This window comes from Acipenser ruthenus, chromosome 2 (genome assembly GCF_902713425.1).
Source record: "Acipenser ruthenus chromosome 2, fAciRut3.2 maternal haplotype, whole genome shotgun sequence".
Classification (NCBI taxonomy): Eukaryota; Metazoa; Chordata; class Actinopteri; order Acipenseriformes; family Acipenseridae; genus Acipenser; species Acipenser ruthenus.
Window position 1 is genome coordinate 55,830,927 of NC_081190.1, and position 15,335 is coordinate 55,846,261.

General features: G+C 36.8%; 1 protein-coding gene across 2 annotated transcripts in view; it reads right to left on the reverse strand.

Annotated features, from left to right (window-relative positions):
* Nucleotides 1-15,335, reverse strand: part of LOC117409200 (protein furry homolog-like) — a 207,520-nt gene that overhangs the window by 143,252 nt on the left and 48,933 nt on the right. For both annotated transcript variants that reach the window (XM_058997432.1, XM_058997427.1), the window contains one exon: nt 9,393-9,453. The gene's annotated coding sequence lies outside the window, so the exon portion shown is untranslated. The remainder of the gene's footprint in view (nt 1-9,392; nt 9,454-15,335) is intronic.

The following is a 15,335-nucleotide window of genomic DNA, read 5'->3' on the forward strand; positions in this document are numbered from 1 at the left end:
ACAGTTCCATGGACCTTAAACTTCTTAATAATATTTGCAACTGTTGTCACAGGAACATCAAGCTGCTTGGAGATGGTCTTGTAGCCTTTACCTTTCCAATGCTTGTCTATTATTTTCTTTCTGATCTCCTCAGACAACTCTCTCCTTTGCTTTCTCTGGTCCATGTTCAGTGTGGTGCACACAATGATACCAAACAGCACAGTGACTACTTTTCTCCATTTAAATAGGCTGAATGACTGATTACAAGATTGGAGACATGTGTGACACTAATTAAAGAAACTAAATTAGTTTGAAATATCACTATAATCCAATTATTTATTACCTTTTCTAAGGGGTACCAACAAATGTGTCCAGGCCATTTTAGAATATCTTTGTAGAATAAGCAATAATTCATCTCTTTTCACAGCTTCTTTGCTTTATTCTATGGCATACCAAAGGCATGCAAGTATACATGATAAAATAGCTTTTAATTTCATCACTTTTCAGGAGGAATGAAGCATTATTTCAATAAGCTGTAAGGGTACCAACAAATTTGAGCACATCTGTATATATATATATTATATATACAGACGTGTATTTCTAGAACTTTCTCGGGAAAAAAAAGAACTTTTGGGGAAATCTGTTGTAGCAGAAGTTTTGTTTTTGTGGATGAGGACAAAAAAGTTACAAGAAATAGATGTCTACAATTACTTATTTCAGCTTTTTTTTTTTTTTTTGCAAAACTCCAAAAATATTAATTCATAAGTATTAATACCCTTTGATGCTATGATAGTATTGTCTGCAAGGTGCTAGAAATTTCAATATGATAATGCAGAACCTAATTTTAGAAAAGTCTAGAAAATGCTGAATTGTAGGTGAACATTCTTAAGAGAGTATAAAAGGGTTAGGCATGGGATGATCACTGTTATTACCAATAAGTCAATATGGGACAAAGTAATGAGCTATCTGAAGACCTTAGGCAGAAAATGATTTATTGTGAAAGCTGGAGAAGGATGCAAGAAGGTTTCCAAGCATTTCAGCTCCCCCGGTCTGTAAGAAAGATGGTTCTTTCACCAAGAACAAGTAGAAGAATTGTGAGGAAGGTTAATAACAATCCGAGATTGACTGCCAAATATAAAAGTGAATTGGCTGCAAGTGGGACTGGGGTTCCATTTCAACCATAGGTCGAGTATTGCATGGTGAAGGTCTCAATGGTCGTAGGCCAAGGAAAAAGCCACTCTTAGGAAAACCTCACAAGGACAAATCGCTTAAAGTTTGCAAAACAGCATTTTAATGATGGATATGAGTTCTGGTAAAGGTTTTGTGGAGTGATGAAACAGAAATCAAGCTATTTGGGTACACTGATAGTCGTTACATTTGGAGAAAGTCTGGTGAGGCGTACAAAGAAATGAACACCATACCTACAGTCAAGCATGGAGGTGGTAATATCCTTCTATGAGGATGTTTTTCCTTTAATGGCACAGGAAAAACTGTTCCAATACATGGTAAAATGGATTCCATAGCATACCAAAAGGTATTGGCCAATCATCTGAAACCCTCCGCTACAAAACTTGGTTTAAAGCACAACTGGACATTACAACACAACAACGATCCAAAGCACACATCAAAATCTGCTTCAGAACGGTTAAAGAATAATAAAAATCAAGGTTCTGGAATGGCCTAGTCAAAGTCCCGATCTAAATCTGACAGAGAATCTTTGGTATGAGTTGAAGAAGGCTGTGCACAAGAGAAGTCCTCGGAATTTGCCAAGTGCTAGGATTACAATTGCATGACTTCAAGAAAACAATATCAAGGTCTTGCCGTGGCCAGCTTTTTCTCCTGACCCGAGATACTCTGTCATGTACTTGTCTCCTCTCGACTACTGCAACTCTCTCTACTTTGTTTTTTTTTTCTCTCGCATCCACAATGTTTCAGAATTCTTTTTACATCCTAGCCTTGTATTTAATGTATTATGCATTGTTTTTCACTGTAATTCATGTATTATGCATTGTTTTTTTTTGTTATTGTATCTTGTAAAACCTTTTGTGATGGTGGTCCACTACGAAAGGGGCTACATCAAATAAAGATTGATTGTTTGATTGAACACCTGTGGGACCAAATCGCCAGTGCCTTCCATAGGAGACGACCGCAACCAGCCACCCTTCGCCAGCTGGCTGCAGCTGCACAGGAAGAGTCTGTCCAGAGGCTGATCAGGTCTATGCATCAACGCCACCAGGCTAGTGTTAATGCTCAGGGAGGTCATACCCGAACTTTGTAATGTTTTCATTTTGACAGCGTGTCATGTGTCACACTGAAAACGTATAATTCTTTGATCTGTATTTTTGTTCACATTTACTGTGACTTTGTTTCATATCTATGTTTAAAATATTTGATTAAATCCATTAGAGTGTTGCGTTTCTTTTGTGCACCAGTATATTATATATATATATATATATATATATATATATATATATATATATATATATATATATATATATATATATATATATAATATACACATACACACACAAGGCTTGAAGTTAACGTATATTTGGTAGCATGTTGCTACTTAATATTCTACTAGTTTTTTTTTTATGCAGTAAACAACTGAAGACAGATAAGAAGCATTTCGTACCACTTAATTTGCACTGATGAAACATAACCTGGTTAACCGTACTGATGGCATATCAAATGCTTAGATGACAGATATGGTTGCATTCTTATAGAACATAAGGATACAACTAAATATATTTCAACAAAGAATTGCATTAGTTCCATTTAGGGGTGCACCGATAAGATTTTCTTGGGCGATACTGATAGCCGATGGTTATCTACCCATATCGGCCGATACCGATAATAATACCTGTGACTAGTCTTTAAATAATGTTAATGCAATTATGAACAGTAATTGTAATGTTTGTCCAGCTTATTTTTTTTATTATAACTAAGATTGTATTAATGATTTGTTTAATAAAATGGTGTATGTTTAATGTAAACAATCCCTTGTATTTCATATAAATAAAAATGAGGATGCTGTTCTTTGGGGTGCTGTAAATGTATATTACTACTACTGCAGTATGTTAATAAAATACATCCCCAGGTCACAGCTGTAAACACAAATTTAGATCAGCATCATGGAAAAAGCATTATTACGCAAGATTTAATAATTCAAGTGACTTAATGCATAGACAGGTTCCTCCATATAAATCCTGGGTTTGTGAACGTATTTCTCACAACTTATTTACATGTAGACTATGCAAAGTTTCAACACAACTGGAGAAGCGTTTCGCTAAAGACCCATCATCTCCTTTATAGCCATATAGGTATGGAGCCTCCCCTATATACCCAGTGAATAAAACAGTTTTTTGGAGCAAAAATTAATCACTCAAGAATTTGAATGTCCATACCAAGTTCTATCATTTATGTAAACCATCTCCTGTGACTCTTTAGCCAATCCCTAGGATACATACAGCACATCTACTGTAACAAATCTCGGAATTCTTTCAACACTGATCGGAAGCAGAACAGTTGTTTTTAGCGGTTTGATGTTTAAATATTTAGTACACTTGCCAAATACTGTACAGTACTTCCCCTAAACATTTGAAGATCAGTACCAAACAGACTACATAATACTGTGCTTGTCAAAAAAACAACATGCTGCTAAAAGGTACTTGTTCTTTAACATATAAAGCAAGTGGTTTTGAATGAGCCACAGTTTCTATTTGTTTTCTGGTCTACCACTGAGTTTCCACCCAAGTACAGGGCTGCAGTGAAAAGGGGGGTAGGCCTTCCATCCATCGTGTACTGTGCAAACAGCCTCATAACCCACGAGTATTCGGCTGCACGGTGAAATTCTAATCGAACAAAAGCACACTTGGCAAAACAATAACAAGCCTGGTGCTATGCTGTAATCAATCCTTGGAAAGATTGTGTGTGAAACCTAGTGTACCGTACAGCTATAAATACTGTTCTCCATCACAATTAGGCAATATCACAGTACCTTTGAGTCCAGAAGAGTTGACTGCAATGTAGAAGATGATAAAAAAAAAACACAACATTCCTTACATGGTGTGTTAGCATAGAATACCCCATAGCCTCAAATTCCTAAAAACAGCATAATCCACAAAGCTGCTGTACAATGCTCGAGGTACACGTTATGATAGATATCTAAACACTGCTGTTCATTTTCTTCTTGTACTATATAACAGTTATCTTTAAAACTCAGTGAACCTCAAGTCATTTCTAATACAGTACGTGGTAGTGTTCAGGTTGCCAAGTTACATTTTGTATCCTACAATGTCTGATTTAAAAAAAAGAAATACCAGTAGCTTGAAATTATTTTTTTGTCAAGGGTGGCTACATTTTCCATTACCCTGTCATTACTGCATGGAGAGTATGATCAAAAATTATGTTCTGGCAAAATCCGCATACCTTCTAATTGAAGGAGACATGCTTGAGCCTCTTCACAGCTATTGGATAAATTACATTTCTAGCTCAGAAGGTCTACCCTAAGTAATCTAAACTCCAAAACTTTCTTTAAAAAAAAGACATGGCAGTGCAAGGGGTTGGAAGAGTTGTTTCCCTTTTTTTTTTTTTTTTTTTAAACTTGACTATGACATTTACAAACTATTTTAGATCTGTTTTAACATCCCCGATCTGGGGTATTACGCAGAGAATAATTAAAAAATGTTCAACATATTATTCCATCCCTTATAGACAAGAAAAAAAAGAGGAGTTTGGGGGTGAGTGTTTGTGCTGTGATTTTTGTATTGTTTATCAATGTGGTAGTGAAGGCTAATGCCCAGCCTGCCGGTAACAGCTAGGGTCATGGTGGTACACTTTCACAATATTCTTTAGATTAAAGAAACTGCACACCACGCTTTAGGGGCAGCAACAACATGCATAAATCTATATAAAATATCTGACACAGGCCAACACACAAAGGTCTGCACACAGGCATTGAACTGTAGTTTTTAATCCTTTGATGTAAAATATTGTGGTGGCAAACAATCTGGGTTGTTAAATGAAAGTGGTCAGAAATACAGTACTGGGGTCATACTGTAGCATAAATTACTGTTTGGTAGTTTCATAAAGCACCCTTTCAAATAAAAAAGTACTTACTACAATACTCTATTACATACACTAAAGGGGCAAAGGGAGAAGGATTATGCCATAAATACTGGGATCACAGTATGACAGGAAAGATGGGTTTGAAACAAAACTTGGATACAGTGGCATTTAACAAGTTGAAGGATGTCTAGAGAGTCAGGAAATCAGGAAAATGGGGTAAAAAAGTTTTCATTGCAACAATTCATCATAATTGACCTCCAGCTTTGAAATGGGTAATGTTGCCAAAAAACAAGCACACTTAAGATATGCTTTGAAGAATTAAGAAAAGTTGCCGTTCATTATGACGGATAAGCAAATAAGTTAAAAACACAGTATGGCTATCTTTATTAAGCCCATTTATTCACCACATGTTCCAATGCAAATTATATTTCCATAAATAGACGGCCAGCTTATAAAAGAATATATAATGAACACTAGCCAACATGACAGTTTTGCCTGTTTAAAACATAATTCAGTGCAACTGCTGAAGTTTAAGCAAAAGCAACTAAACTTTAAAAATACACTTCATCTGCAGTGTTTAGTCTTCTGTCCCGTTTCCTGTGGGGTTTCACAGCGGGCGAGACTTGGTCAGGCGTTCAAGTTTCTTACTGTTCGTGGCTGAAACAGGATATAACTCCTGGTTTCCAGTCCTCAACTTTACCCAGAGTACATTAACGCTCTTACTGGAAGTATTGTACCTGGCTGTAAAAACAAGGTGTTTTTTGAGGACCTGGGTGGTCAAAAAAAGATACTAGCACAAACTAAAATTTCTAATGCTAACATTTCATAGGAATACTTAATTAAAGATTGCTGTTCAGTCTACAAAATAAAAGTACTCAATTGAGATTTTGTGTTGAGACAGACAAGTAGCTCTTGGTTTTAACAGTTATAGTTCAAGGGAACAAAAGGAACATTTTCCTGTGCGTTGGCAGATCTCGTGTTAGATGTGTTAGTGCATAAAATAAAATGGAATGGCATGTTACTGTACACATCAGATGAGATTTCCCAGACTGTATTTTATATTCAAAGGGGGGGGGGGGGGGTCACCGGTGCCTGCTACAAATTGTTCTGTCTATGACCACGTGTGACAGGCTAGCGTCACGGCCAAAGATGTTACCAGCAGCAATTAGGAGACTCAAAGACAGAAGCTGCAGTTAAGCACTGTTGCACACATTTATTAAATAAACAAACAAAAAAAAACACAGGAACAAATAAATAAAACAGGCACTAGGGCCAAAACAAAAGGTTTAAACAAAACACACAAATGTACACAAAAACTGCCATCAGACTGGGCATTCACCTTCACTGAGCAGACCTAAACAAACAGCAACACACAGATCAAAAACTCACCAAACTCCCTCTCCCAAGAAAGGATTTCTGGCTCCTTTTATATATGTGGCCAATTAGCACCAATTACCTAACTGGGGGATGGCCACACCTGCGATTGCTGCCAGGGACAGATTTAACCCCATCCCTGCTTACATTCCCCCACACACATTTACAGGGGCAGGGCTCCTGCCCTGCCACACCATTTGAAATGCCTGGTCACAAGCAAACATATCAGAGAATACACACTCAGGAGATCCAAGCTTAAGTGGAAATATGAATTATTATTTTTCTAGACCTTCATTAACGAAGAAAGAATAAATTAAAAGCATTTTGAACCTGCAAATAAGGTCTTGTTTTGTTACAGAAAACAGTAATGTTCTTGTATGGTAACTAAAAATTATGTAATTATTTCTATTTTCTGCCTTCTTTACACACCCTAAAAAACAAAAACATCCCCCCCCCCCCCCCATTCAGTACATATTAAGTGGCTTCCCTTTTTATTTTATCAGCGTTTCACAGTCACAAGAAGTAACTGGTTTCCTCTTGAAGATAAACAATGGGAGACCAGTTAGTCATGGGGAAGCGCACTCCCTTTCAAATAACTTGCAATTATTTTAACACAATTGGTCTAGCTTCCTCATTATGACACCATAACAAAACAGAATCAAGCAATAACTATAAATGGCAAAAGCTTTGAAAAGAGGTACTTTGTCAAATGTTGAGTCATCTCTTGGGAAATTGACAGGGCCAATTATGACTGAAACTAGCCAGGCTCATTTTTATTTATTTTTTAGAGTAATGGCATTTGGGGAAGGGGAAAAAAATGTACACCAATAGTTTAGTATAGCAAAACAATTGTCAACAGCTGATTCTAAGTAGCAGCAAAAAAAGAATAAAAAAGGGTACCCCTTTTGAAACACCTCTTTTTTCCTAAACAAGGATTTTTTTTTTTCCTAATTTTTGGGCAATCACAAAAACTTTTGACGAACAATGACTGGCAATTTCCAAGAGCTGTGCCTTTTGTGACACGAATAGAACACATGGCATGACATTAAATAAAAATAGCACATTGAATGGTTCCAGCCCTGAAGGAGGGATACTGCCAGAGAAAACCCTATAGTCACAAACATACTCGCAACGAAGAAATAAATACATCACCAAGGTTAGGTGGGTGAAAAGAGGTGATTGGCTTGACACAGATGGTTTCAAGAAATGTCCAAAAGCACTGGTTTTCAACCTTTTCATCACCAATACCAGTGTTTCCAGCAGGGACTACCAGGTGTACCAGTAACTATGTGCAATCAAACTGCTGTTGTAAAACCGAAGACCTACACCTTTACAACGAGGTTCGTTGTGTCTGTATTCACTTGTTTGTTGCCTTGTTCTGCTGAATGGTTAATCTATGCAGCTAATGACTGCAATGAACTCGGTATGTTTATATTTTTAATATTTTGCAAGTGTTGTGTATTAGTGACCGCACCTTTAATTGTGTGCAGTTGCAATATGGGCAATAGAATGCTGCAGCTGGCATGCTCAGTGTTGGTGAGGTCCTGATCAGACAGCATGTAACACAGACAGCTCTTATGATTTACATACCGTTTATTCTTCAGTAAAAACAAGTTTAAATTGCAGTGAGTTTGTTCTGCTATATTTACGATATTAAATACACCACAGCAAGCACATTCATATATTTTCATTATTACAATCAGAGCTAAATTTAGTAAATGCTGTTTTTTTTAATGCAATGAAGTAAGCTGCAGCACATAGTACACTTCCTAATTACAGTCCCAAGTATTTCTGTGTGTTCTGCTTTCACATTTAAATGGTCAGCTTGAGAAATAAACTTTGTTTTCCCTGCAACAGCTGACCCTGCTTTAGTACAAAACTCACGCTACATAATGGTAACGGTGCTCTTAAATTACCGTGCCTGCTTCTTTGGCTATAGAGGTATTATCAGCTCATCATCTAACTATGGAATCTTGTGCAATTAAATCATACTTAAACTCAATATAACTAAATCTATTATAACTGGGATGCAAGATGCAACAGACGAAAAAAAATACATCCGTGTTGACTGAAAACTTTCTGCTGGTATTAATATACCTCTCTGCACGTACAAAGATTTTTATTCGATCAAATTGATACCATCCTTCGCGGACTTCAGTTTATTAAAATGTGTGATATGCAGATTTTTTTTTTTTTGTGTATATATATATATATATATATATATATATATATATATATATATATATATAGACACACACACACACACACATCATGTCGCATTCATAAATACTGACACTTGCTTTTAATGGGAGATGCAGCATTTTTGTGCCTAACCGCTAAAAAACTGCTGTCAAAATGTTTTTTTGTTGTTGCATTTGTAACCATTTTAGTCGCAGTCTGGAGCCCTGCATCATAATTTCTCGTTTCTCTGCGATTCAGTGGTACAGACAGATTGATACATTACGATGGTGCGATTGAGGGAGCATTGTGTTTTGAGGAATCATACTGTCATAAAATAACTGTCGGTGTGTACCAGTGGCAAGCCTGTCGCGTACCAGTAAAGGTCCCTTAAGGAGTGCAAGCACTATAAAACCTATACCTACTGTACTGTTGACTTCACAACTAAATGCATCAAAACCTCCCGTACTTGCATCCCACACCTAAGGCAAGTTCAGAAAGGTTGTGGTTTTCTATTAAAAGCATACAATGCACCTTTTAGTTTTGTATAGGAGCATGCAGTATGTGTACAGGTTACCAAAAAAACTACTGCACCATTACAAATAAAATGGCACCATAGTGTGTCTTTTAAATGTAACGATTTTTTTCAAGTTCTAAAAACACATCAGTGTAGCACCCCAAAATGATTACGTACACTTGTCATCTTGGCAACAAGTCCATAGATGCCTTAACGTCAATAGAATTAGCCCTGGTTAACACATCATAAAAGAATGACATTAAAATGTGCATACCTCAGTTCCATAGAGACCACAGGTTGTCAGACAGAAAACTCCAGAGAAGTTAATGCAGAACCTACACAGTGGGAAAGAAAACATTCAGTAAGTATCCTGTGACTTTACAGTTTAAGAACAATAGTAACTGGAAACACAGTGCAATCTACATTGCAATCTGCTGCACCATCATTGGCTACAAAGTTTTCCTGAAACACCCACTAAAAGGTAGACCAATAGCCTGCTTACTAAAAATAATAATAATAATAATAATAATAATAATAATAATAATAATAATAATAATAGATAGTCAGTCTGTATTTTAAACAAACAATACACACAAGAGAGAAGTTGGAATATAGGGGTTACTGTACTATGTCTTTAAACCCTACTTATTTAAACAACAAAGTAAGGCGTACAGTCAAAAGCACATGCATGTACATGCATTATAAGTGGCTGCTGGGCCAGCCAATAAGCAGGGTAATGTGGGCCTGCAGCAGCTACAGTATACTCTCAAAGATGGATTTTTAATTGATGTAATTCTGATAACTGGCTAAACAGCCTGATGTTTAAAGGGTTAAAAAAAAAAAAAAAAAACACAAATTGTGAACCTCATGCAATACCTGTAGATAACATGCATGGCCTTTCAGTAAAGTCACTTTTGGGTCACAAAAGGTGTGCATATTGTAGAAAACTTATACTGCACACTAGGGTTGGGGCGATTTACGACAATTCGGTAATATCGTATAAAAAAAAAATGCTTTATAAAAATAATTACAGAGTTATCGGAAATGTACGATATTGGATTCATTATGACGATTTTTAATGACAGGTGAATTTTTATGATATTTTTTGTTTAATTATTCCACAGGTAATTCCAAGTATCCCATCTGTTCTTGTGAGTTGTGAGGCTTTTGAGAGATTTTGTTGAGAAAGGCGGCGAGTGAAAGCAGCAGTGAGCACTCTCTTTCCAAGCAGCTTAACAAAAAAGAAAAAATGCTACAAGTTCAGTACCTATTTCAAGGAGGTATCCTATCTGCAAAATATGCTACACTAAGGTTATCATACCAACAGAAAACAACTGTGGACTATTTTAGAAAATAGCAGGTAGGCTATGTGTTTCTTGCAGCCACGCGTACACTGTAAACTATTCTATGTCAATTTATAATTGATTTATTATGTATTTATTGTGTGCAGTATATGTAAGGTACTGTATGGTATCATAGCTTGTAAATGCAGCGATATTAACTATTTTGTTGTTTTGTGTACTGTGAAGCAGTTGGGTAAAAAAAGTGAGGGGGGCTTCCGAGTGGCGCATCCAGTAAAGGCGCTCCACGTGGAGTGCAGGATGCGCTCTGTAGTCTGGACGTCACGAGTTCGAGTCCAAGCTATTCCTTTGCCGACCGAGGATGGGAGCTTTCAGGGGGTGGCGCTCAATTGGCCGCGCGCCGCCCAGGGGGAGGGAGGGTTAGGTCGGACAGGGTGTCCTCGGCTCACCGCGCACCAGCGACTCCTGTAGTCTGGCCGGACGCCTGCGGGCTTGCCTGTAAGCTGCCCAAGAGCTGTGCTGTCCTCCGGCACTGTAGCTCTTGGGTGGGTGCATGGTGAGTCCGCAGTGTGAAAAAAAAGCGGCCGGCTGACGACACACGCTTTGGAGGACAGCGTGCGTTCGTCTTCGCCCTCCTGAGTCAGCGCAGGGGTGGTAGCGCTGAGCTGAGCCTAAAAATAATTGGCCATTTCAAATTGGGGAGAAAATAATAAAAAAATAATTGACAATGACTAAATTATTTAAAAAAAAAAAAAAGAGAGCTAAATTCCTTTAGTTTCAACTTAAAATAATCATTTATTATTTCCGAATTCTGATTTATTTGTTGTGTTACCATTATTATTTACAGTAGCCTACAGGCTAAAGTGACACAATGAATGCACTGGAGTCATTGGATTTTACAGTCATTCTTAATGTAATGTGTACAACGAACACAACACAGAAATGGTAATTTAGCAAAAAGGGAAATACATTTAAAATAAATTGAGCAGTATAAATGTGCATGCGTTTTTTTTTGTTTTGTTTTGTTTTTGTTTTTTTATTATCCCAGGTAACCGGTCCTTGGTTTAGCGAGGGGCTACTTAATTTTTATATTTGTATAAAACAGCAGACATAATTGCAACTATCGCATTTTTTTTTATCATTTCTGAGATTTTCTATATTGTCCCAACCCTACTGTACACAGTACATTAAGTCAACAGTACATTTTTTTGTATCCTGCAGAGTACATCAAACAGCAGGATTCTAACTTAGCAACAATATTATGTCTAGCACCATTATTATATTTATTTTCATGTCATTGTAAATGTTATTGTAAACTAATCTTTATCACTATGTAGTACATTCCTACATCGGATATGGATAAGGGGAAACATTAGCCAAAACGCAAACAAACAATGTGACAAATAGGGAAATTAAAAGAGAAAGACTGGGTTGTACTAATGTATGTGGCACTTCTTTCTTCTGAGAAATGTTAGCGTGTCAGTACTAAAAGTAGACTCCCTTATTAAAGTTTACCACAGTACATTTCCATGGTAATTTTGCAGTTTTCACACGCTTTTCCCATGGTCATAGTATGCATTTACCATCATTTACCATGATTTTTAAAATACTTTAAATACCAGGGGTTTACACTGCTTACCTATGCTTTACCATACTTTAATGTAAACATAGGGGGTAAAACCAAACTAATATATATATTGCACCAAAAATGACAAGAAAAGACTGAAAACGATAAACATCCACGAAGCCTCTGCTAAAGGGTGTAATTGTGAAACTTTCTTTACATGGTATATTGTATCATAATAGACGTTTGTATCGTTTGTATTGTGAAGCAAGACCAAAAGCACAACATAGCTTATTCTAGTTCACAAAGTGGTTCTTGAATGATATACAGTGTTGGTATGTACACTCTCCCTACCACATTTAATTGTTGTCTTTTAACAAAACAGCCCATTCGTAAATAACCATTTTATGTTATTATGCATCATACAAGTAGACCATCAGGACCACCACATGTACTGTGATACATATTGTATGGTGCCCTGCATATCATGATACATATCATATTGTGACATTAGTATAGTGTTGGATAACATGGAAAGAAGATGGAATGCAATATAAGATACACGTGTTTGCAGGTTTGTACGCTCTGTTAGTTTTAAAAGGAGATTATCAGAGGAGGTATAGTAACTGGTAAATATGAGACTGCAAGATTTAATTTAATTGCACTGAAGACGACCGTCTGACTGCTGGAATAAACACAATCGCACATTGCTGGAGGAACCGATGCCCTCAAGAGATAGTGTAGGTTAAGCACAAAAGAACATATGCAGTGTGAGCCAGAACCAGTTTTCTTTACAACATGTACACAAGACCCTCCACAGGGTGGCGGGGTGACTGAACCCACAGAGAGAAGGAAGGAGGGGGGCTGAGGTCAATGGCTACTTAATCAAGGTGCGCTCAGCTCAGCTCACTTTCTCTTTCACTCAGACTAGTATTGGAGACTTGTCGATCGAGGAGTCCTGGAGGATCAAACCTACAGTATTGCTAACATATTTTGTCTTGTTATGCTTTTGTTTTGAACTTAAGTTTTGGTCCACGCAGCGCCTATGCATATTGAATAAAAGAAACCAATATTTGAAGGAAATGACTCTGTGCATTTCTTTGCGTCTAGGCCACATCAAGAAACAATACTCAATAACTTTTATTAACTTCTTCATATAGCGTTATATCCCTACCTCTAAGCCGACTGTTTACAGCAGAGCTACTGTAGGACAGACCTACTGTACAGGCTTAAAGACCTCTTTTTGGGGTAGGCCAATTTTAGGTCAACTCAGACAGTTGCGTTTACACAGCACAGTATTCACTTTCTGATAGCCAGCTAAGACACTTGCCAATTCATCTTCAAATGTCATGACTGTAACCCTCGATCCAATTGCTGTACCCTTTCTGTTGTGTGCTTTTAGGAATTCACACATCATTATTCGTCCAGTTATCCATTTCTTTCTGCTTTATTGGAGGTACACAAATCATTGACTTACTCCAGTTATCAGTGGCTGCGGCGGCCATGACAGTAGCTTGCACACCAAGCCTCGTTTTCAAATCCAACATGGCAGCTGCGTGAATAAAGTCCATTGCTTACAAAGAAACCAAGAAATGGCTGACAAGAGGACCTCTGGCAAGGTACAGACTAATCTTTTAAACTTCAGGTATTTTATTAAATTTTAGATTAAAAAAAGAAAACACCTTAGTCGTTAAGGTATTAGAGGATTACAAAAAAATGTGTTGTGTAATTTATAAAACAATTTCTGAGTCTACTTTGTGGTCAAGCGTGTACTTGTTGGGATGTTTAAAAAACAAAAAAGTGAAGTTTACATTTTTAGATTTAAAACACTATATTAAAAAAAAACACGTCAAAAAATGATAATTCCTCTAGAGGAAAATATACTTGAACTTTGACCCATTCGACTCCGAGACCATCACTTTCAATTCAAACACAAAATGTCTCGTTTTCAATCGCTCGACAACACCCACAGTACAGTCTTCATCAATGATCAACAAATGAGAATACGTTAAAAAAAAAATAATAATAATAATAAAAAAATGATATAAAGCTGGTACATTCGTATCTCAGAGAAACTGGAGAGGAACGGGAAATTAAAACAAGGACAGCACTGAAAAACACTAAAAAAAACCCCCAAAAAAACACACAAAAAATTTAAAACACACAAAAAAAAAAACTGTACTGCTGAACCTCGTCTTCTTTAATATTAGCATCATAACGGTATTCATGTATTATAAAAAAATAATAGATGGGCCTGTTCAGTGAGTTACAGGAAAACAAGTCCATCTCAGGTTTCTGTGACAATTTATAAATTACTCGACCTTCGGTCTCGTAATTTATGATGTCACACAAACCCTGGATAATTATTTTCTATTTTCCTGTAACTCACTGAAGCCCATCTATTATTTATTTATTTTATTTTAGATATATATATATATATTAGATTATCTGTACAATATATTTAGGGCTTCTGTTTTTCGGGTTTTATTAATTGTATTTTTCCGTGCTTAAATCGTTTTTTTTTTTGGGGCTTTCGTTTTTGATACTGTAGGAAATTAGTGTTTTCTGTTACTTTCCAAAATACTTGTGTGTTTTTTCTTCTGTCAAAATATGTATAGTAACTCGCCAGTACTTGCACACTTAAATTGTACCTTCTTTCCATTGCTGTCTTCCACAACGAAATCCCTACGGTCACGGGCACATTCTTCTAGGGTTTGTGTGTGTAGGCATTTTTGTACATTTCGCCACAATTCTATTAAATCTTCCATATCTTAACTGTAATACAGCTTGAATTCCCGCTAACAAGCCTCCATCCTGATTGTAATCTTGTTTTAAATCTTGCAAGCGGAGTCTCCAATAGAAAAGTAGGAATCTGTGGCAGCAGTGTAGAGTAGTGGTTAGGGCTCTGGACTCTTGACCGGAGGGTCATGGGTTCAATCCCCGGTGGGGACACTGCTGCTGTACCCTTGAGCAAGGAACTTTACCTAGATTGCTCCAGTAAAAACCCAACTGTATAAATGGGTAATTGTATGTAAAAATAATGTGATATCTTGTAAGTCGCCCTGGATAAGGGCGTCTGCTAAGAAATAAATTATTATTATTATTATTATTATTATTAATCTGCTGTCATTCAGTAGTTGGGGCAGGTTTAAAGTATTGAGAACGAATCAATGATAGATGCAAGTCAGGAAGGCGGGACATTGCCCAGCAACACTGGGAAATGTATTTATTAAATTTTGTAGTAGGTTTTATTTTTTAATGGGAATAGGGTAAAGTCAATGTGAATTGATTAACCATTTCCACAGTTTTCCCGGTGTTTATTGGCTATCCACAGATTTCAATTTTTTTTGTA